Source organism: Ixodes scapularis, unplaced genomic scaffold (genome assembly GCF_016920785.2).
Source record: "Ixodes scapularis isolate PalLabHiFi unplaced genomic scaffold, ASM1692078v2 PGA_scaffold1__304_contigs__length_218370807, whole genome shotgun sequence".
NCBI classification, from domain to species: Eukaryota; Metazoa; Arthropoda; class Arachnida; order Ixodida; family Ixodidae; genus Ixodes; species Ixodes scapularis.
In genome coordinates, this window is record NW_024609846.1 from 91,932,988 (window position 1) to 91,955,265 (window position 22,278).

The window sequence follows — 22,278 nt, forward strand, 5'->3', positions numbered from 1 at the left end:
GCAAGCTGGCTTGAGGTCTGCACACTACCCTTCATTCAGGAACAGTGAGAACTCGGTGTCCTAACGTCACCACAATCCTTGCAAAAGAAGCAGACGAACTTGCTCTCCACATAAGAATGCTAATAACGCAAAAAGCCCAATGGCGGCCATCATGGCTTCTATGGACGTACTAGCACGGTGGATGTAATGGCAAGCTCGGCGTCGTAACAGGAAGGATGAGCTATTACATCCATCGAGCAACTACGTCCATCGAGCAACTATATCCAACGAGTAACTACATCCATTGAGCAGCTACATCCATACACATGTCAACACATCCAACGAGCTAGTATATCCACCGTGCCATTACATCCATCGACGGATGTAATGGCTCGGTGGACGTACTGGCTCGATGGATGTGCTAACACGTAATCGTCAATCAGGGAATGATGCTAGAAATCCGTCCCTCCTATTAACGAATGAGCCGCACTTCTGCACAGTGCAGTTTTCCTGTTTCACGTACAGTAGTAAAGCAGCATCCTCATTGATTCTACCATATTCTGTTGCGGGCAAAGGAAGTCTTTGGGTACACGATACTTGAAACAGGTCTGGCACTGTACGTTGTGGTTCGACACCCACTAATGTCGTCGTCCTTATAGAGCTTGATCATTTAATCATTACCTGGTCACCTCCTATTGCTCTTCATCAACAGTAAGTACAATAGGCTACCGCCATATTACAATCGAAGTATTCAAAAATTGAGTCGTTCAGTCCTTCAACAAGTTTATTCTTTATATAATGTTATTACGTTACATTACCTCGAGACGATCGACGTCCATCGTCGATCTTCAAATACTTACACCTGTATATAAATTAGACGCACAAGGGGGGGGGGGGGGGGGGGGGGTCGGTGGCCGAGTGCATGGTCTATCTAGCGCACACCAGCTCGGAACACCTGGAGCGAAAGCTCGCGCTGCAGAAGCCACCCCACCCCTGCCCGTTTCGATCTGGAAGAGCATCGTACCGGCGTGCGGTCGCGTATCACTACTGCGTGGTGCACGTTAAAGACCCCAGGCTAGCGGTTGTACCGCACTGGCTAAATTGCTCATCTACAGCTGAGAGTCAGGCGCCCACTAAGGCGGACTAACTTCCGGCTGTATAAACATACACACAACAATTTGCAATTAGACGCATAATAACAAAGATCACAGCGTGCCGCCTCTTTTCTTTGGATGCCTTTCTTTTTTTTTTTTTTTAGACCAGCGCAAGTTCGCGCGTTCTCTCTTTTGAGATGGTTAGAACGGTCGCATATAAAACCCGCGTTTCTCCTACCCGGCCGCTTCGTCCTCTCCTTATGTGTAGTTGGTTATAACTAAATAAGCTATAATAATGGTTTATTATTCATATTTACTTTCAGTTTCAGTCAGGGAAAAGGAGTTTCGCGGGAACCAGAGCAAATAAATTAGCTGCGCTTAGGGCATCGGCACTCTCTTCCCCGACAGTGTTGTGAACGCCGCCATTCTGGTGCTTGTGCAAAGCAGGCGCAACTGCCAATCGTCATGATTCAAAGGTGCGACATCCTCAGCATTAGATTCGGTGTTAGGAAGCTCATGTAATGTTGCTTTGCTTTGTCGCACACTGTTTAAAGTGGAGGACGGAAAAGCGTTTCTTGTGATTTCAGATAAAGCTTCAAATAACTGGCAATCTTGATTTTAAGCCACAATATGGCCAAGTGTCGCTACTCTAACGAGTAGCTTATTTAATGACGCTATTCATGCTCTTCTTCAAGAGGCTTGTAATACCTGGAGGGGCCATGACGTAAGCCCCGTGGATTCCACAAGCCACTACTTTTGACACCTGCCACTTCCTCATTGTTCCCGCTTGTGCCAGTAAATTAGCTACGGTTCAAATTAACGGCACTTGGCCATATTGTGGCTTAAAATCATGGTTGCCAGTTACCTGAAGCTTTATCTAAAATCACAGGAAACGCTTTTCCGTCCCCCACAAATGTTTAAACAACCCGCGACAGAGCATTGCAATATTGCATCAGCTTCCTAGCACCGCATCTAATGCTGAGGAAGTCGTACTTTTGGATCATGACGATCGGCAGTTGCGTTTGCTCTGAACAAGACTCAAAATGGCGGCGTCCAAAACAATTTTGGGAAACGGAGTGCCGATACTTTAAAGCTCATTTAGTGACGCTAGGCATCAAGTGAACTCGGGTGCATTATTTTCCTCTTCGTCTTTATTGTTTATTGATTTCAATCATATCGAATAATGAACACATTATATCACGCTACGCGTGTGTAATCATTTGTCTTAGATTTATTAACCTGACCCAGTAGTTAAACCATTCATTTATTGATAGTAAATCTTCCAATATATTTTTAAATGTGAAGGTAAAAAGACACGGAGATTGATGATGATACAGACGCCAACGCCGCCCTCGGAAATTTTTTGAACACTAGAAATCAGCAGTTTGTCTGCCATCCGCCAGGTAGCGCAACAAAACACCCAAAACAGTTTTTAATTGTTTTTAAAATTAGCTAAGCTCTACACTTATTAAGAAACCAAAGCAAGATCATTTTGAAAATTTAATACATCGCAATGTATATCTATTCCAAACAATGAATGTTATTAGATGCCAATAAATCTGTTTGATGTCCAAAAAAGGTATGCGTCAAAAACAGGTAAGTTTGAAGGGATCCTGGAGCGTTATGACTTTGAAAATGAAAAAAAGCCATCGTCCACCCCTTGGGCAACCATTGTAGCTCTAAATGTTATAAAAGATTTTATCATAGTTTAATTATTTCCTTAGCGGCATTTGAAGTACCATGACTTGAAGCACAAAAAAGTGCTACGTTTGATATAAAATATCTAAACAAAAAAAATTTACACAACATTAAAGTCTTTTCTGCATATTACCAATTATAAGCACTACATCTGTAGCTAATTTCATTGCCCTAGCGCTTGTCATTAAAAACATATTTGTGCTGAAAGATGTCAATTTTAGGGCAAAATTTGGAGGGATGAAAAAAACAAACTAGTGGAAATATCAAAAAAGTGTATCGTTACATTCTGCTCCGACATCATCTTAACAAAACTGCTATATTGGAACCGTGCTATCTTTAATGGATCGTTCATAAAACATGAACTAGCGGAGCAAGTGAGGGTCCGCGCCATCATATTCGCAACGCTACAAACGCGCATGAATAGTAAAAACCGACACATACATAATATCAAATGAAAGAGGATTGCATTGCCTTTCGAGTGACATCAATCCTACTAAACAACATTTAAAAGGAGATGAGTAATGACCTGCCAAAAAGTACCTAAACTGCCACATTCAGTGGGACCGTGGCCTTAATGCATAAAGATGTTCGATTTCCTCAGTAAAAATACTACATTAAATTTCTATACATCTGGTTTCGACCGAGGACATAGTGGTAACGCAACTCCATCGAAAGACGACGTGCCACTCGAGCCGTAAAGTAGGGCCCATGTGTTTAAATGTATATGTTTAACATTGGTTATTTCATAGCTAATTACTGTCATTTGTGTAGACTAGAATATACTGAGAAGCTATATTGTGAGGAAAATGCAATAAACAAAGCGTCTAGTCTCTGTTTAAAACAAGGAGAATATTCCAACATTAGCGTTTCTAATCTTCCCTAATATCATTAAAATGCTTTAAAGTTTGAAGCTAAGGCCAACGCCTTTCGAAATTTATAAACACATTTTTTTTAAATATTGTCGGTGCTTACACAATATTATGTATGTCATATGTCCAAGACGAATTTTATCTATGCGGGGCTGCAAGCCAGTAATGAGCAGAGCCGCATATAAGGAGTTCGCCTGTTTACTGGAATGGCCGAAATGGCCCACAAATATATATATATAAAGAAATGCAATTTGTCGGAGGCGGGTTGTACACGTCTACGAATATATCCCTTGGTCAATCACCAAATTTGCCAGTGGTGGATGAGTCCAAATATTCTAAACATAAATCGCTTACTTCTTTTAAAATCGCTGCAGTTGAAGGTGACTAAACCTACTCTAAACTATGAGGTAGAATCTAGACACTCAAAGCATCTTTAAATATCGACTCATACAAGATACTCCAAGCGAAACTTCTGAGGTACAGCCAATGTCCGTTTAGTAATATTAATGATCAAAATCATTTGAAGCCGCTAGGTGCAAAATTGGTGTTGTTAAAATTTAATCTGTTCACAGGATGATCGCCTGCTCTTATATTGCAGCTCCAGGCGAGAAGTGACGAATCTACAAGCCCATCTCAAAAGAGCCCGAGCCATCCACAAAGTTGAAAGACATTGATAGGAAATTAAAATCAGTAAGCCTTACTTTATAAATAGCTATCCGAGAGCAGGTGTACGAGTTGGATGGGAGCAAGTATGATTTTTTTTTTTTTTTTTTTGCCAGGAAGGGTGGTTTCAGCTTCTAAAGAATATCTTCCAAGATGCGTCAATGAACTTAACCGGAGAGGAAGCAGTGAATGCTATCAATGAAAGATTCCTTAAGGGAGCTATGAAGTTGCTCAATGAAACATCTGGGTAAGAAAAAAGGCTTTACAAGGTGTTTTAACTCTCAATAGAAGCCGTAGTCATCGTGCTGGAAATATTTTTTACCACTATGTCTTTCGCGCTTGTCTACGAAATAATTACAGTTATCTTTGAGAACTTGGTAGAAACTAACATATATTTCATAATGAATAGTCATTACTTGCGGTTTTCCGAACCGAGTCGTCTTGTCGGCCCGATGATTTATGGAGTTATTTTGCTGAATATTCGATTCTAGAGCTTATTTATAAGTACTAATTAAACAAATTATGCGTGTCTAAGGCACTCCTAATACAAAAAATAAGTATGCACAAATTATTCTGCGATGGCGTTTGTCCAGAATTACAAACATTCATGCTATTGTTAAAATTAAAAAAAAAAACTGCGAGGCGCCGGGTTTTTTAAAACTTTATATTGCCTAGAATATTAATAAGGACCTAATAGAATACAAACTTTCTGCCTGCATATGCATGACATTTAGCAGCCTTTTTTTCTAAATTTGGCGCAACTAAAAAAAAAGAAGAAAACCGCGTATTTGAGATGGCGAAGATTGGTCTTCGGCATTGTAGCGGAATAGGCCTATCAGAAACAATCGATCTACCGTCTTTCCCTCAGGGTGACAGTGAACAACTATTTTGGATGGAGACTTCTGTACAAATTAGGACCGATTGCTTCGCATTATATGAGAACACTCAACTTTAATTTCAACAAAGTGTGGAGAGGCCTCCAGGGACAGGAGCCGCGATGGAGACATTGCATCAGCGCATTGAACGATCCGTATGAGCCCATAATCGGCTACGGGCTGGGAAAGCTGTATGTGGATAAGTACTTTAATTCAACACAGAAAAAAGATGTAAGTACCCTACGAATAAATGTGGTCAATAGTTTTGTAATATTATTTCCACACTGAAGCTAGCAGTAGAGATGTCAGGTTGCTTTATCCCGGACCTTGATTGGAAACGTTCGAGGTGTTTTTAGCGACGTGGACGGAAAAAATCGTAAATGAGGATGCCGGTTGCTGGTGCTTCTTTATGTAGCCGATAGGAGAGAATTCAAAAATCTTTAGGCTAATGCAGTAATAAATAAATCACAAAGAACTTTACTGATATGTAACGCAATTACATAAAACAGCAGAAATGTAAAATAACTATGACTAATTGCGCGTACGGTTTACGTAAGTTAACAATTACGAGACGGAAGCTTTGATGTCAACGGTCCTCTCGGGTACATTCAAGACGCCCGCAAATTTGCAACCGGAAAGCAGGGGCTGTCTCGCACGACAAAAGTAACACGGCACACCACGGGAAAAAAGGCCCGCGCACGCGTCAGTTCAAACTCAACAACCTCCCGTCCGGCCAGAGGTCTTATCAGTGCACCGAGGCCTGTCCTATCCAATCAGGGTCTAGTTAGAATCCCATCGGGTACAGGCCCCGACGCACTCTCGACCGATCGGACGAGGAACACCACCCTAACCGGAAGGCCAAAATGTCAGCTCTCAAGGTCATGTCCACGGCTCAGAGCCTAAGCATTAAGACACGAGCCCTGGTTTCATTTTGGTTAAAAAGTTTGCAAGCGACGAGGACAAATTAGAAAACAAACATGACAGACAAGCGTTCACTCTCAACAGGCAGTTCTCTCTCTTTTGTATTTGGTCTCTGATGTTTTATCAAACTGCCTGTTGCGAGTGAGCGCTTGTCTGCCGTTTGTTTTATATAATGTCCTCGACTTTCGCGTGCTTTAATCAGGATGAATAATTACTAATTAGCTCAGAGTTCAACCCTTCTAGAGCCATTGTTTGCTTCTGGCCGGTAAATTAAACTGATTCCGACGGTTCCGGCGAGAATCGCCAAAACGTGCATCATGAGGAAATTGGTTCCGCCACCACGAAGCGAGAGCATTGGGTACGTTAAAAAACTGGATAAACAGAAAACGTGCCCGGCACAACACGCGTTTCGCACACGTAAGCACAGCGAAGGACCACACAGGATTCTAAGAGTGCGGAGACCACTTTCATGGTTCCCCCCCCCCCCCCCCCCCCCCCCCAACGCTCCGACAATAAACGCAGCTCTTCTCGTAAACCTCAGTCGCGCTGGGGAGCCCCGCTGTTAGACCTTCCAAACCCAGGAACAAGATCCGAGGTCTCCGTCGGCGCGGCTGGTGTCCGAGTCAATGCAGATTGTTGGTCACGTCATGATGGCGCTTAAGACGAGGACAAAACGGAGACAGACAACACGAGACCCGCGTTGTGGGCACTTCGTCTGGTTTACAAAAACGGCCTGCCCATTGACAAGTGCACTAAGGTGTTCTTTTGGCTGTATATGTTTGTGCGTCTGGATGCTCCTGCCCTTGGGTTAGGGAGGAGACTTGCGGACAATTACCCAGACTGGGATAGATACCAACCCGCCTTTGAGGAAAAAAACAATGCGCCAAGAAAGTGAGGGACAGGAGTACCTGAGAGCGCGTGGGTACGTCAGAACGCCGAGCTCTGATTGGAAAGATTAGTGGGTAGACCTAAATCTAGCTGCATTTTCGCCACTGCACCCGTCTAACGCGCGAAAACACACAAAGCCAGCGTCCGATGTTTGGCTTTTGTATTCGAACGCGTTCGGCGAGTGCAGTGGAGACGAAGGCAGTTAGCTTTACGTCTACCCCCCAATCACTCCAACCAGCGCTCGGCGTTCCGATGTCCACGCGCGCTCTCGTTTCCTCCTTTCCCTTGATTTTTCGGAGCATACGTCCAGCACGTACCAGGACCTATGAAACAATTCTTCAAACAAAACGCCACATCGGTGGCGCGCAAAAATTCTGCCACATTTACACTAACCCTGTTCGAAAGAACAAAAATTCAACAACAAAAATGTATGCCAATGTGCAAACTGGTAAATAGTAGCTCTTTTTAGCACCAACGTGTTCATTACTTTCTTATTCTATAAACTTCTAGTCTACAATATGTTATTTGATTTTCTCTGTGGAAAAGAGAATCGGTACAAACCAATTTGATACAAATAATTTAAATTGTTTCTTATTGTCATTATGCCGCAAGCACCTTTAGAACGGAAATAAGCTATACTCGTTCTCTCACTGCGTGCAGCTAATGATTTATGTGTGAAATTCAAAACGCATATCAAGCATCATAAAAAACATTTCTCGGGCTGGAAATATGCACCTATTTTCAGGTTGAGTCTATCGCCGGAAGTGTTAGAGACGCTCTTCGAGCTGTCATCCAAAATTACACATGGATGGACAATGAGACCAAAGAATATGCAAAAGAAAAGGTAATTTGGCCAGAAATCAGAACTAAAGTATTTGACGGATTTATATACTAAATAATGTTTTTTTGTTTGTTTTCAGCTTAACAATGTTGTTTTTAAATTAGGCTACCCAGAAGGAATAAATCAAGAAGATGTCTTAAAAGAGATATATAAACACGTGAGCATATTGACGGAAAATTTTATTTACACGTGTTTAATGTATCTGAGTAGTTCATCACATAGATAAATAGAAAAAGAAATGCACAACTATATCAGTATGCAATTGCTGCTTTAATCAGGGTTTCGCTCTTGGGTTAAATTTATTTAACAGCAGCCGAACAATTTTTCTGGAAGTAGCGCCATTTTTGGGAAGCGCGAAAGTATAAAGATTTTATGACAAAACTCAAAAACGTTATTGCTAAAGGCACGGTTAGAACGCGTATTTAAGTGAATGCACGAACTTGAATGGTGTTTTATGCAGGTTGGAAACGTATCACTAGAGGACCCTTTCCTTGATACTTACCTGAGCTTCAGGAAAAACAATGCAATTCGTAAATTACAGAAGTTACACAGGCCTCACAATCGGAGCCAAGAGTAAGTATAATTTTTTTTTTATTTCTTACAAAAAAAAATATTTACAGGTGTCATTGTACCACATTGCAGTGCTCAGAGCTGGTGGTATTTAAAAAATTGGTTTGGACATATATTCCAGCAATAATTCAGTTATTGTATTTGTGTATAAATGTATCTTAAACTGCGACCATGACTTGTTATTTCCTATTTAGTTAATAAGCATCTTAGATTTGTTAACTTATTTTGCTGGAAATATCCTTCCTCTTGGATGGAAACATTTCTAGAGAAAAAAAAACATCAATTGGCTTTTGGTCCGCAACCCATGATTCTTCTCCATATTCTTCAACATGGCTTAAGCACACCAGCTGTAAAAGAAGAAAACCTGACCGAAAATTGCTAGACTTGCGATAAGCACATGCTCGTTCCCGAATGATTTCCTCCTGGGGAATATTCAGACCATGATATAAATTGTACGTAACACCAGACCAGTCGCATTATAGTACTTACCGGCCCCTATTAGCCTATTTATGCCTCAATTCTAAAGAAGTTCCTCTTCACTCTTTCGAAAATATATGCCTAATTAAATAACCCAAACAATTGCCATCTCCTTTGCTTTCTCGTTTCCTATGAGCATAATTGTTTCACAGTACGGAGAAGTTGGAAGAGTTACTAGAAAAGTTTTCCCGGTAGACTGTGCTGCTAATAATGGAAGGTCACGGCAAACATATTTGGGACTTAGCCGCCGGGATATTAACGGTGGTTCGCAAAGATGAAAAACATTGTTTTTGCTCTACATTTATAAGCAAAGAGGCGTTAAAAGTAGTAATGGTTGCTCCATGAGGCCATTTCGTCAACCTAATCCCCTTAGCGGGAAAACAACTGTATGAAACCTTGGTGTAAATTTCTAGATCAATAATGATAGGGTTCGCACTGTTCCTACACTCTGAAAAAATCCCGTACGTTTATTTTCCCGCACAATACTCAGAAAGCCAATCACCGCAACTTACGGAGGCAGCTCAGCGAATGACGATACCGAAACATATGTTTAGACCAAAAAAAGCAGTCTGAGTTTTGACATTAAGCAATGCAAGCGTGAAGTCTTGCATTGATTAATGTCACAACTCAGACTGCGTTTTTTTTTAGAATATGTTTTGGCATAGTTATTCGCTGAGCTGCCTCCGTAAATTGCGGCGATTGGCATTTCGAGTGTTGTGCGGGAAAGTAGACGCATGGGCTGCTTGTAGAGTGTAATACGGGATAAGAAATTGAGGTGTGCTGACCAAAGTATAGGCATGAGGAATATTTCTTTTCTTTTTGTTTACTACGACGCCTCACTCGAGTACCTGGTCACGCGCACAGACGCAATCACTGGTCGAGGCACTGGTGTGCTACCATTGCTCTGCGTTGTAGCACACTGAGTCTGCTGGCAGACTTTACCAGCTATGACTCTATACAGTAAATTGCGAAGTATGTCGGACAAGACAAACAGAATCATTCATTCTTTGCAGTGTCTTTTTTTTATTTCTATGAGTGCATAGTTCTCAAATTAGAAATAATTGATTTCTGAACCGCGCCCTCTTTTTTAATGATATAGTAATAGTGCTTGGAATTACGCTAGTTGGTTATTCATAATTTTATGAATGAGGTCTGTACGTCGTGTTTTCTTTCTCGTCTCAGTGTCGTTTGTAAAACCCTTTGCATGCGCAGTTAATGAATGCATGTATTAATTTTCCTTACTTCATAGTTCTCTTACATAATATTGCACACCTGTTTTTTACGCATTCCAGAGCTCATTAACAGTGACATTTCACTCATCCTTCTTTTCTCGCGTACCACAAAAATAAAACCACCTGTCCATTTCCATTGCTACCATCACAAACACTAACCTGTTGAGAAAGCAATCGCTAACCATTACTGCAATGGTCCATGACATATTTGAGTGCTTAATGTTATTTTATTTATATCATTCATGCATCGCTGTTTTCTGCTTGTTTTATTGTATATGCTTTCCCCCTTTATAATGCCTTCAGGTCCTCAGGGTTCGTTCGATGAATGAATAATTTAATATTGGCTGTACTGCCATTTGGTGTAAACAGAGGCAGTAAACTTAGTTTGATTCCATGCATCTTTCTTAAAAGACCCCGTTGCGAGAATTCAACTCTCTAACATATATCTATCTGACTGCACCGATGCGCTTCAGGCACGGGGTTGGGCAGTGAGAGCTAATCGCATGTGCGGAACATCACGCTGTCGCACTCGCCCAAAATGGTCGCACACACTCCTCGCAAAGATATGCTCAGACATATGCACGCCCTTGTACATTCAAACACAAAACGAACACATTTGTATAGATACGCTGAATATTGAACAGAAGAGCGGAAACCTAGACTTGCCTATAAACCGATGCCCGTGCATATCAACCCGCACCCAGAAGCAATAAAGCGCATAAAGCAAAAATGATAGAGGTAGCCAATACACACTTACCGTTTTCATGTGTGTTGTCTTACTGATATTTTGGTCTTCTCAATATTCGCAATAAAATAGAATGGTTTAGCAGCCAGGACGTTTCAGTCGCTTCAAGCAACTATAATCCTTCTGGAAAAATATGGATGTGTGATTCGTGATTATTGACAAGATAAACGGAACGATTCTTAAATAGTTAATATGAAGGAAAATGATAATGACGCAGAAAAACGCACTTGTCTGCATAGATGTGCATTATTCCAGGAAGAAGCAAAACAGCAAGTTTGCTTTAGTGTCGCTGAACTTTAGGGCCACTGCTGTGGTCTCGTGTGCTTCCGAATTAAGCACAGGTAGTTGTGGACTGGACGCCTTCCAATAACTGTTAAGAATTGCTTGCTGCCAACTTGACTGTGTTTGTCCATAACCTTTATTTTGGGTTTGAAGGGGAAACAGCTCTCTGGCGTGTGGTTAACGCCAGAATTCATGTGGCTACTTCTCAGCATTTTTTTTACTTAGCCAATATATTGTATTGAAAGCAATCCTTTATCTCTTCTGTTGCACTAGCATAAACAAGAAGCAGCCGATATCGTTCCTTACCTCATGGACAGTTTTAAAGACGCCCAGAGAGTGCCGAGCGCCTTATTATCGTTCTGTATCAAATATCTTAGAAGTTTTAACCATTAGCCGATTGTGCAAAAGAACAAATCGCGAATAAACAAACGCGAAAGATAACAAAGCCATATCATGCATATCTTAAATGTATGATGAATTGAAATTTGGATTTAAAAAAAAATGCACGAGATGTAGGCGGGGGACGCTACGACCCCTACAACACTACTCGTAAGGCGATATCTAGAATGGACGGCCGTATTTTTGGAAAAAAGAGGTCGAGATTGAACCAGGCCGACGAGGCGCGTGACGTAGAGATTTCTCGTTCCCTCCTCTCTTCGCTTCGCTCCCTCAAGGCGGCGAGGCGGAGAAGACGCGAGGCCGTTCGCTCTCCTTCTCGGGAAAACATGACGTAAACATTTCTGTCAAATGCGCCTCCTTTTTTTTTTTTTTTAAAGTACGGTCATCCGTTTGAGATATCGCTGTATGGGTGATGTTTTGGTGGTTGTAGCATCCCGTTGCACGCTTTTGCCGCGTGTTTTGTGGAATCCAGATTTTGGTTCAGCTTCCCTTTGGAGGAACACTGACAGGGTATTAATGAAACGACAGTGAGTGAGCAGGCAGGCTGGCGATAGTTAATCATGATGTTTAATACCGGAAACTTAGGTGAGGAAAACGAAAAAAAAAATATTGAAGGCGAAGACAAAAAGGCAAAGGAGAAGACGTCTCAAACCAAGCTAAATCGTTTATTTTCTCGCGCTCCTTGCACAATTCTGATAGACACCGGCACCAACGTTCACAATGCACCAATCGGTGCATTGTGAATGCACTGTATGTCCGGGGAGGAGTTGTTAGTGTCTAGGGGGGGGTGGGGTATATGAGTAAGCAGAGAAAATAAACGATTTAGTTGCGCTTGAGACGTCTTCTCCTGTGTATTTTTTTTTTTCGACTTAGATTCCTAATTTTTTTTCACCACAGTCTCGGGTTTTAAACATCATGATTAGGGTATTTGTGCTGGTTGAGAGTTTTTTATTTAAGCATGACTTGAAGGAATTCAACTGAACAAAACACAATTGGCGGCACGAGACTTGCTCTTTTTTTTTTCTTTTTTTCCCGAAAACAGCTGGCCGAGAAGCGGCCGGTTTCAGACACCCTCACTTTCTTTTCCATGATCACGTGTCGTTGAAACTAGGCGTGCCAAATATATTCAAAGTCACGGGTCAAAATATATTCAAAGTCATGAAAGGGGGGCATTGTTCTTAACTCTTATGCGGTTGGTGCAGAAGCTTGAAATTTTATTAACCTGACGCATAGCTATGGTCTCGTTCAAATTGTAAACGAACCCACACGGTTACATTCTGTTTTGGACCTTGTTTTCACCTCGAGTGCGGATAATGTGCGGTCAGTTCATATTCTTGAGAGGATCAGCGACCATAACACTGTTTTAGTTGAAATGTCTCTGCCATTAGTGACTAGAAAGATAAGTCCTAAACTCATTAATGTATACATCAAGGTTAACGAATGTGCCCTAAACGAGGCTTTTAATCAGTTTGCTCAGAATACGAACACCATTTTTATGAAAGATCTGTGGAGTCAAACTGGAAATTACTAAAAAACGAATTTAAGCAGTTGAAGTCTCTATTTGTACCTCAAATTATGTTAAAAACGAATGCTGATCAACCCTGGTTTACGAATACACTCAGAAAATTAAATAATAAAAAAAGCGTCTCTTTGCCAGAGCTAAAAAAACCAACCTTGTATCTGATATGTCAAAGTACTTAAACTGTTTTAAGGAATTCAAAAATAGCATAAAAAACGCGAAGAACAAATACTTCAAGCAAGACCTGCTAAATTTATTATTAACCAACCCTCGGAAATTTTGGAAAACAATATGTCAAAAGAAGGATGACTCTCTCCCTAAGCTGAGCAACGACCTCAACGAAGTATTAACAAACCTTGAATCAGCTGCCGTCTTTAACAACTATTTTTCGTCCGTATTCACCGTAGAAGACTTACCAGTACGCTGTGATCCGATCTGTAGACCACTTAAAATTTCTTGCGAACCTATTGCCTTTGACCGAAATGGTATCCTGAATGCAATCGAAAAACTCTCCCGCAGCTCAGCCCCTGGCGACGACAATATTTGCCCTAAACTTCTCAGAATAACAAAGCACATATCATCTTATCTTCTTTGTAGACTGTTTCAACAATCGCTTGACTCGGCGACCCTCCCGGAGGACTGAAGATTCGGGAGAGTTCTACCTATTTTTAAATCCGGAAACAAGCAGGACTACTCGAATTATAGACCTATATCGCTGACAAGTGTGCCATGCACAATCTTTGAACATGTCGTCTATCTCACATCATGAACTATTTGTCGAAAAATAAATTAATATGTAACAACCAACATGGTTTCAGGTCGGGATACTCATGCGAATTCCAGTTTTTGAGTTTGTAACCGATTTGCATAACAATTTTCACTCCTCCAAACCCACTGATGCCATCTTCATCGACTTCTCTAAAGCATTTGACACGGTTCCTCACCAGCGACTTCTATACAAACTTTCTGAACTTAACATCCATCCATCTATTATACTCTGGATAGCTGAATTCTTAACTAACCGTAAGCAAGCTGTTCACCTTGGGGATGCCAGATCACCAAGCCTGCCTGTACTGTCTGGCGTCCCCCAGGGCAGCGTTCTCGGTGCGCTTTTATTTCTTATATATATTAACGATCTTCCTCACCAGATAACATCATCTATTAGGGTTTTCGCGGATGATTGCGTAATTTACCGTCGCATCACTAACCCTGAAGATGCATTACTACTACAGCAGGACCTAAATGCTCTGTCTCATTGGTGTAACACGTGGCGGATGAAGGTCAATGTAACCAAAAGCAAACGTTTAACATTCACTGGCCAGCGATCTCCTATTGTACGTAACTACACTTTACTAACACTGCCTCTCGAAAAAGTACCAACTTACAAATATTTAGGCGTAACATTTTCTGACGACTTAACTTGGAATACTCATATTGACAATATAGTGGCTAGTGCATGCAGATCTCTAGGATACATAAAACGTAACCTATACCCCACTCGCCGTTGTGTTAAACTAACTGCCTATAAGACTTTCGTCCGATCAAAATTGGACCACGCCAACTTTATTTGGTGGCCTCATCAATCATATCTCATTACTAAACTCGAATCGGTGCAAAACAAAACCTCACGTTTTATAACACATGACTGCTTGCGAACGTCAAGCGTAACTGCACTAAAATTCAACCTCGGTCTATGCCCTCTATCTCAAAGAACTCAACTTGCTCGTCTTGTCCTTTTTCACAAAACTTACTATTCCTCAGTAGAGTCGATTGTTGGGCTAGTTGGTTTTGGAATTTGGAATACATTTTAGCGCTCAAAAAATTGGAATTTTTTTCAATTTTGTTGGGCTAGTTGGTTTTGGAATTTGAATCATTCGCTTGCTATTGGCTGACGCGTAAAGAGATGCCCCTCCCTTTTTCCGGGGTCATCTCAGAAAGGGGGGCGTGCCGGGGACTTTGATAGCAATTTTAGTAGGGAAATCCGCCGCGCATGACCGTAATTTTATGATTTTTAGGATCCTTAGGGCCTATAGATTGAGCGCTAAAATGTATTCCAAATTACTATTCCTCTTCTGATTTTTGAAACACAAACTGTCACCAATCACCTCACATCTCCTTGCGTCATGACCACAGCCTAAAAATTAAACCTCTATTCGACAGAACTAATAAATTCCACCATTCCCCACTTTCTCTCGCTATTACTAACTGGAATTCCCTTCCTGAATCTATAGTACGTGCATCTAACCCGAAGACATTTCGTGAACTATGCAAGGCACACCTGAAAGCGTTGATCCTTAAAGGGGCCCTCCGGAGCTTTCTGCGATCGTCTGTTTATGTTGTTATATTGCGTAGTAGGTGCAAGTTAATATGTATACAAAGTTTTAGATTACAAAACCGTTTATTAAGCAGATGGCAGAAGAAATATATCGGGACTATTTTCTCTTGGAAGACGAACCCCCATTCCCTGCTCATCGCTAAAACTTGACCAATGGAAATACTGCATCTCGCGGTGAATGCGAACGTTATTATTGCAACACTTTTTAAGCTTGTTGTAAATTAGAGTTTGAGAAAAACGTAAACTGATTGTGGTGCGGGAAACATAGTCCGCAATTATCGCTCCAAAACCAGCGAACTATGTTTTCTCCCCGCAAGCTTGTTGCTAGGGGGTGATGCGTCGGCGCGTCGGCTCGTCTGCTTCCCGGGGCGTCTGCAGGCGTGCGTTTGCGGGGCACATTTTCCTTCTTCCCGTGGATCCCGACTCCGAAGCCAGCTTTGCGATCCTTCCACGCCAACGAGTCAAAATTTGTCTTGTCATCTGTGGAATGCGACTGCGTATTGCAGTAGCAGCGCGACGGTGCGGTGCGACGAACGACGTCTGCCGAGCACAAAGTCCGGGTCCCTTGACGACGGTCCGGTCGTGTTCGAGAGATTCCTCCGCGGGTCGGCGGTCGGCCGCGTTGGTGACGCGCAGTGGCGCCGGAATCCTTCGCTTGCTATTGGCTGACGCGTAAAGAGATGCCCCTCCCTTTTTCCGGGGTCATCTCAGAAAGGGGGGCGTGCCGGGGACTTTGATAGCAATTTTAGTAGGGAAATCCGCCGCGCATGACCGTAATTTTATGATCTTTAGGATCCTTAGGGCCTATAGATTGAGTTACCGCCATAAATAGACCATCGCAGAACGCTCCGGAGGGCCCCTTTAAGATGTTTATCTGTTAATTACTCTTTCTACATGTAATGTTCTGATATCTATCTATTTGTAGTTTTTTTTTGCGTTTTTCTATTATTTATTTTGTCGTCACTCTTTTGCCATCTGTATATGTATATTGATCCCCCCTCATGTAACAAATTTCATCTGAAATGCCTTTGAGGTACACTAAACTGAACTGAACCGAACTGAATATTCAATAAAAAAAATAAAAATATATAATAAACCTGTTTTTTTGGCATGCAAAAAACCCAAAAACGTTGGCAAAAAACAAAAATGTTGCACAGATCACGGAAGTGCATGTACTACGTAGGTGCTCCGTGTTTGCTGAGTCTGTATTTCATCATGTTTACCTACTACGTGGGCTGAACGACGCAATGGCGGTGCATGACGGAACAACGTTGCGAAGGCCGTGGAGCCGCTATTTCTGAACTGTCGTTGGTGGTACCAGACAATCGATTTTTAATCGTATGAACATAAATAAGAAACGGCCGCACGACAAACGGTGCACGCAACTTCGTCGTCGTCGTCGTCGTCTGCTTCACACGCCAGAGAAGTGGAGAAAAAAATGCGATCGGGCGTAGCCACGTGACTTCTGTCCACTCTGTCCTCTACATTTTCCCCTCTTCCTCGGTACACATTGTCCACATCAGCTTCCGTGAGCCGTGAGCCGTGAGCTTCCGTGCTCATGTTCCGGTTTCGGTTTCGAGAAGTTGAAATATTTTGCTTTATTAAAATCATACGCTGAGGTCACACTGAGGTCCAGCGAACTTCGCTGTACCTAAGTGCTGCTTCAGAGCGCACACTAGTTGGATACAAAACCTATCATCATCATTCCACAGGTGTGCAGTTTCGGTTTCGCCCGGAAATCGAAATCTTCGCGTTGTAACATAAATATTGGGCAAACTATTTTTTTTTTTCGACGAACATAATTTTTGAGACATGCCTGTTCAAATCAGGTAGAAAAAAATGTTTTCGTCTTTGTTTCAGTGTCCTTTTAAATGGGTACTACATCAAAATTCCCGCGCTTATTTCTTAGTTCATTGGTGTTCAAGGCAGCGGTAACACGTAAGACGTGCCAATCTCTTGTTGAAAAAGAAATGAAAAGGAATTTTAAATCTAAGTATACGATTAGCCAGAAGCACCTGGTGGATGTCACTAAAGCCTCGTTTGTAATGTCCGTCTAGGATCCTTGACAGGTAGTGACGATGCCTGTCTCACGTCTGGCCACCGTGAGAGGAGAGGGGAAGGAGGAACTCTCCTCTCACCGGGACTCTCGTGTTTGTGGCCCAGGCGTCGCTATTACTCCTTTACAATAATATAGGAGATTAACCCGTAATTCAAAATTCGTACAAAAGCAGTTTTGGGGTTAGTTGCGGTGGCCCGATCGCTGGCGTGCTTTGGCCACTTCGGTGGTTGGAACGGCAAGGACATCCTCTCGACGCCAGCATTGCTGCGGCTTTGCTCGTCCCGACAGAATCTACGTCACGATTGCGCCGGATGTCAAGTGCTCTCCACTGGCTGCTCCCCGAGCGCCTGCCAGAGTGGGCCGTTTATAACGAAAAATACAGTCATCAGGCTCAAAATACAAACGTGCGATTGTCATTTACCGATATTGTGGATCATATTCAGCCTATCTCCAACACGACGGGTATATTTCAAATCTGCTGAAGTAACCCTTTAAGCAGCCGGTGACTATACATAACGCCAATCTCACCAAACAGTTTGGCTACGCCGCCGGTTCCGCAATGCATCACAAAATTTCACTGCTTCTGAACAGTGCATAAACCTTGCTGTGGCTCCGCGGCTCCCTGACCTTTGCCTCCTGCCTCCTGTGAGCTAAGGTTATGGTAGCGCCACGCATACTTCCAACGCTCTTGGGAAAATCGGTCTACTAAACGGCTGCCATCAAAAGTATAGTGTGGCAAAAAGTGCTTGTTCTGGGCTCCAGCCTAAACGGTGCAATTTTTCAATCAGACATGTATTGTTTCAGTAAAATTGAAAAAATCGCCGAAGTCGTGTTTTTGTTCACCCTTTCGCGTGGTGTACAACTAGCGAATATTTGCTTGAAGAGTCACTTCATTTTTCTCGGTTGCAAATCATAGTTCCCTTAACTTGGATCGAAGTTAACGCAAAATCAAGGAGTCACATAAACATGATTATGGAATCCTAGAGTGCGTCATTGGCGCATTCAAAGCGGTTGGGTTTATTAGCAAGAAATGACATGCATGAACAAAAGCAACGTTTGTTGTGAGGTTGCCTGGTTCGAGCTGCTTCACTGAAGCATCAGCTCGTACAATTTGCTGAAGTTGGGAAAATAGTGAAACAATGTGCACTTAATGTCACGCAAATAGACTTAACTGCATTTTTTTACAATAATTGTACATCCCCACTTGCTACATTAAAATTAAATTGAGAAGCATATTTAAAATATTCAATCTTATTTCTAGATTGCGCCATGACGTGACCGAAGTTGTTGCCGTTTATGAGATTCTGGAAAATTCAGTTGGTAAAGTTTTTTTGTGTGGGTTTTAATTATCGTGACAACATTTATAACTTATTTTACACTTTCCTTCATCAGGTTTGACGGCGGTGACATTGCAACACCCGTTCTACTCGTCTGGACTGCCATCGTGAGTTCCGATGAAAACGCTTTCAACAATCGAGCCTGGCTTTGCTACTCTAAAATTAACTAAAGTGTATGAGATTAATATATATTCACCTTCAACGGCTACAGCTCTGTCAAAATGGGAACCCTGGGATGGATTTTAGGACACGAGCTCAATCACGGCTTTTTTTACCCAGGTTTGTACATTATTAAAGCACATTTGATAAATCTATTTGAAACTATAATACGTTTTAGGAAATTACCACAACGATTATGGAAACAAACACCTATGGTGGAACGAAAAAACGACGCAGAATTTCACTCCCATCGAAAAGTGTGTCAAGAACCTGTATGATGGTCAGACGGAAGAAGAAACTGGCTTGAATGTAATATATTTTGCTTAGTTTGTTTGGAAACTTGTGCAATACCTAATGCATCATGCATTTTTAACAGATTAGTGGATATAAAACATTTGTCGAAAATATTGCCGATATGCAGGCCTTACAGACTGCATTCGAGGTGAGTATCAGAGTTAATTATGTACGACAATCAAAGCAGCTGTATGGCAGAGTTAATTTATGTTTTAGAATCTACACAGCACGTAAATTAATACAAAATCAGCAAATAGAAGTAAGGGGGGACCCAAAAACAACTGAATGAATTTCCGAAGGGCGGGCCGTTCGTAGTACCAGTTTCCGGCGCCAGCAGCGCTTAGGGGCACCCCTTTCGAGTCAATTTTCCGATCGGAATTTTCTGATAAAAATGTACGGGGTGTTGTCAATTTTTTCCCCAAGCAATTCAAAATCACACCACGGTTTTTTGCAATGTATGCTTTGAAGGACCTTCGAAGTTTACAAAACTTTTACTTTCAGGACTATTTCTAGGGGCGCACAGAAAAAAGTCAAACAGGCGAGGTTCGTTCAAATAAAAAAAGGGGGGAGAAGCGGTGTTATCCTAGTTTTGATCATACATTAGTGCACTCACAGGACAGTGTGTAATAGGGAATCGTCGTAATGAAACCATCCCCTTGCCCATCCCCACAAATCGGGGCGTCTCCCCTCACTGAGGTGCTCAAATGTCACAAAGGTCTCAGGTCAAACACCTAAAAAATAGTTTCACCAGAAAAAAATAAGCTCGAAGTGGACAATGCAGGAATTTTCTTGGTGTTTTTATCAGTTGAGAAGGTTGAGGGTCGACCTGTACCAGGTTGATCGTCGATCAACAATCTATCAGACTTGAAGCGAGAAAACCACTCGTATACCTGCGATTTCTACAAAGCTTCTTTTTCGTAAGCTTCCTGAAGCATTACATATGTTTCCGACGCCGTTCTAGCTAAAAGAAAATAAAGATTTTCACGGCCTCACACTGTTCCTTCAAATCGGATACTGCAAAAAAAAAGAAAAAAAAATCGAGGAAAGATTTTAAATAGCTTGGGGGAAAATATTCGGAACATGCCCCTAGAAATTTAGCAGACGACGCCGACCGGAAAAATGACCCGGAAATGCAGAGCCGAGTATAGAGAGCGTCTGGTCAATGGGCGGAGCCAGCGGGAGCCGGGGTGGAGCGGCGAAAGCGGCAGCGACGCCAGCGCCGCATATTCCCCCCGTGATAAAGCAGAGACGGCCTTAAAAAATTCGCGTAGCGCAGCGCAGGATTTTTTTCTTCTTTCAGTATGATGCTGGAAATACATGAATATATAATTGCAATAGATTGGGAGTAAATAAGAGCTTCAAAGTGCTGAGTGATTTTACTGAGCCAGGAAAGGTGACATTGACGAGAAAAAAAATTCTGAAACATAAGGAGGAACTGCGTATGTGGGGTTCGCGATCGGGGTTTCGGTCAAAACTCTTACTTAGCGGAAATCTAATTTTTTATCGTCCACTTCACCGCACAGTTACTGTTTTGTATCTGTACCCAAATGCCGATTTCGCTACACCCGTCTTTCATGTGAACCGAATCTTGCCAAGCTCCCCACATGTTGTACCATCCTGTACCTGTGAATGTTAAATACATATATCTGAAAGCAGTAGTGGTAGTTTTCGCCGCAGCGAGTGGAGTTAAAAGGAAGCTTGAGTGCGATCTGAATGTCGCCGTGACGACAACGTCACTTCCGTTGCCCTTTCAGTTACGAAGAGTCACAAATGTCAACTCTAGCCTGCTGAAATTAAATACTCGAATACATCCTTACCTAGAAATTGTGATTGGGGGTATTTTTTAAGCACATTGCCTCCGCTAGAAGAATATTTATGGCTGATGGTTAGTCTCAAGAGCTGGCAACCATCGCGCCTAAGGTTATTGAAAGATATTCAACCAGTGAAGTACCCTTATTTTCGCCCTATTCTTAACATTTAATGACAAAAACGTTTACATGGACGGCTTTTGGAAGGGGTAGAGTTCCTGTGTAGGCTCCCGTAGGGAGCCAGAGTTGCGTGTTCATCTTCGTATGGGTTGTCTTTCCTGCGATGCATGTTGATCCTGCTCTTCACGTGACTGAATTCGACGAATAGCGGCGCCGGGCTCAAAAGCAGGGGATTGTACGCCGGGGCGTATTGAACGTCTACTTTCATTCATTCATTTCATTTCATCCTGCCCCTCTTGTGTTCAGATCTCGGTGAATAGCGGCGCGGCGGCATGTCGAAAACAGACTCGCAACTCTGGCTCCCGAAGGGAGCCTAAACAGGAGCTTAAGGAGGGGGTGCCGCAAAGTGCAGCTAGCGGTGGAAGCTGGTATCCGAACTGCCCGCCATCCCGAAATTCGTTCAGGTTACTTTCGGGTCCGCCTTGTAGAATACGATGGTATTATCTCTGAAAAAAAAAAAATATATTTATATAGATCAGGGGTGGCCAAGCTGCGGCTCGCGAGCCACATGCGGTTCTTCGCGTGTTAAAATGCGGCTCGCGGCTCCCTCCCCCCTCCCCCCCCCCCCCCCCGGCCCACACACACACAGACTCCCCCGCCTCCCTCCCGGTCACACGAGCACTTCCCCAGAAAGATAAATGGAACCCATTTTAAATCTAAAGACAGGTTGCGGTTGGTAATTTTGTGCTACTGCTACTTTACGTACAGTTGGACTGCTTTTGACTCGGATATATTCAAAGTAGTCCAAGTTTCGTTAATTGCTCTAAACACAAATTTGACCCCCCCCCCCTCCCCCCCCCCCTCCCCCCCGCGGCTCTTGGAAGTTTCGTAGTTTTATTTGCGGCTCTTAGACCGGGTCAGCCTCGCCACCCCTGATATAGATGAAAATAAATAATTAAACACCCATGTGCCGAAATCAACCCGCTTTATCAATATAAGAGGGTTATCGGCAATAGCAGCGTGCTGTTTGAAAATGTCATTCTAATGTTAAAGACATAATTATTATTGTGGTGGAAAAATAGAACCGAAGTGGACCGACAATTGTTGGGTAAGC

The 22,278-nt window shown here is 42.4% G+C and overlaps 1 pseudogene; it reads left to right on the top strand.

The window, feature by feature from the left end:
* LOC115319935 overlaps positions 1 to 22,278 on the top strand; it is a 72,327-nt pseudogene that overhangs the window by 47,320 nt on the left and 2,729 nt on the right.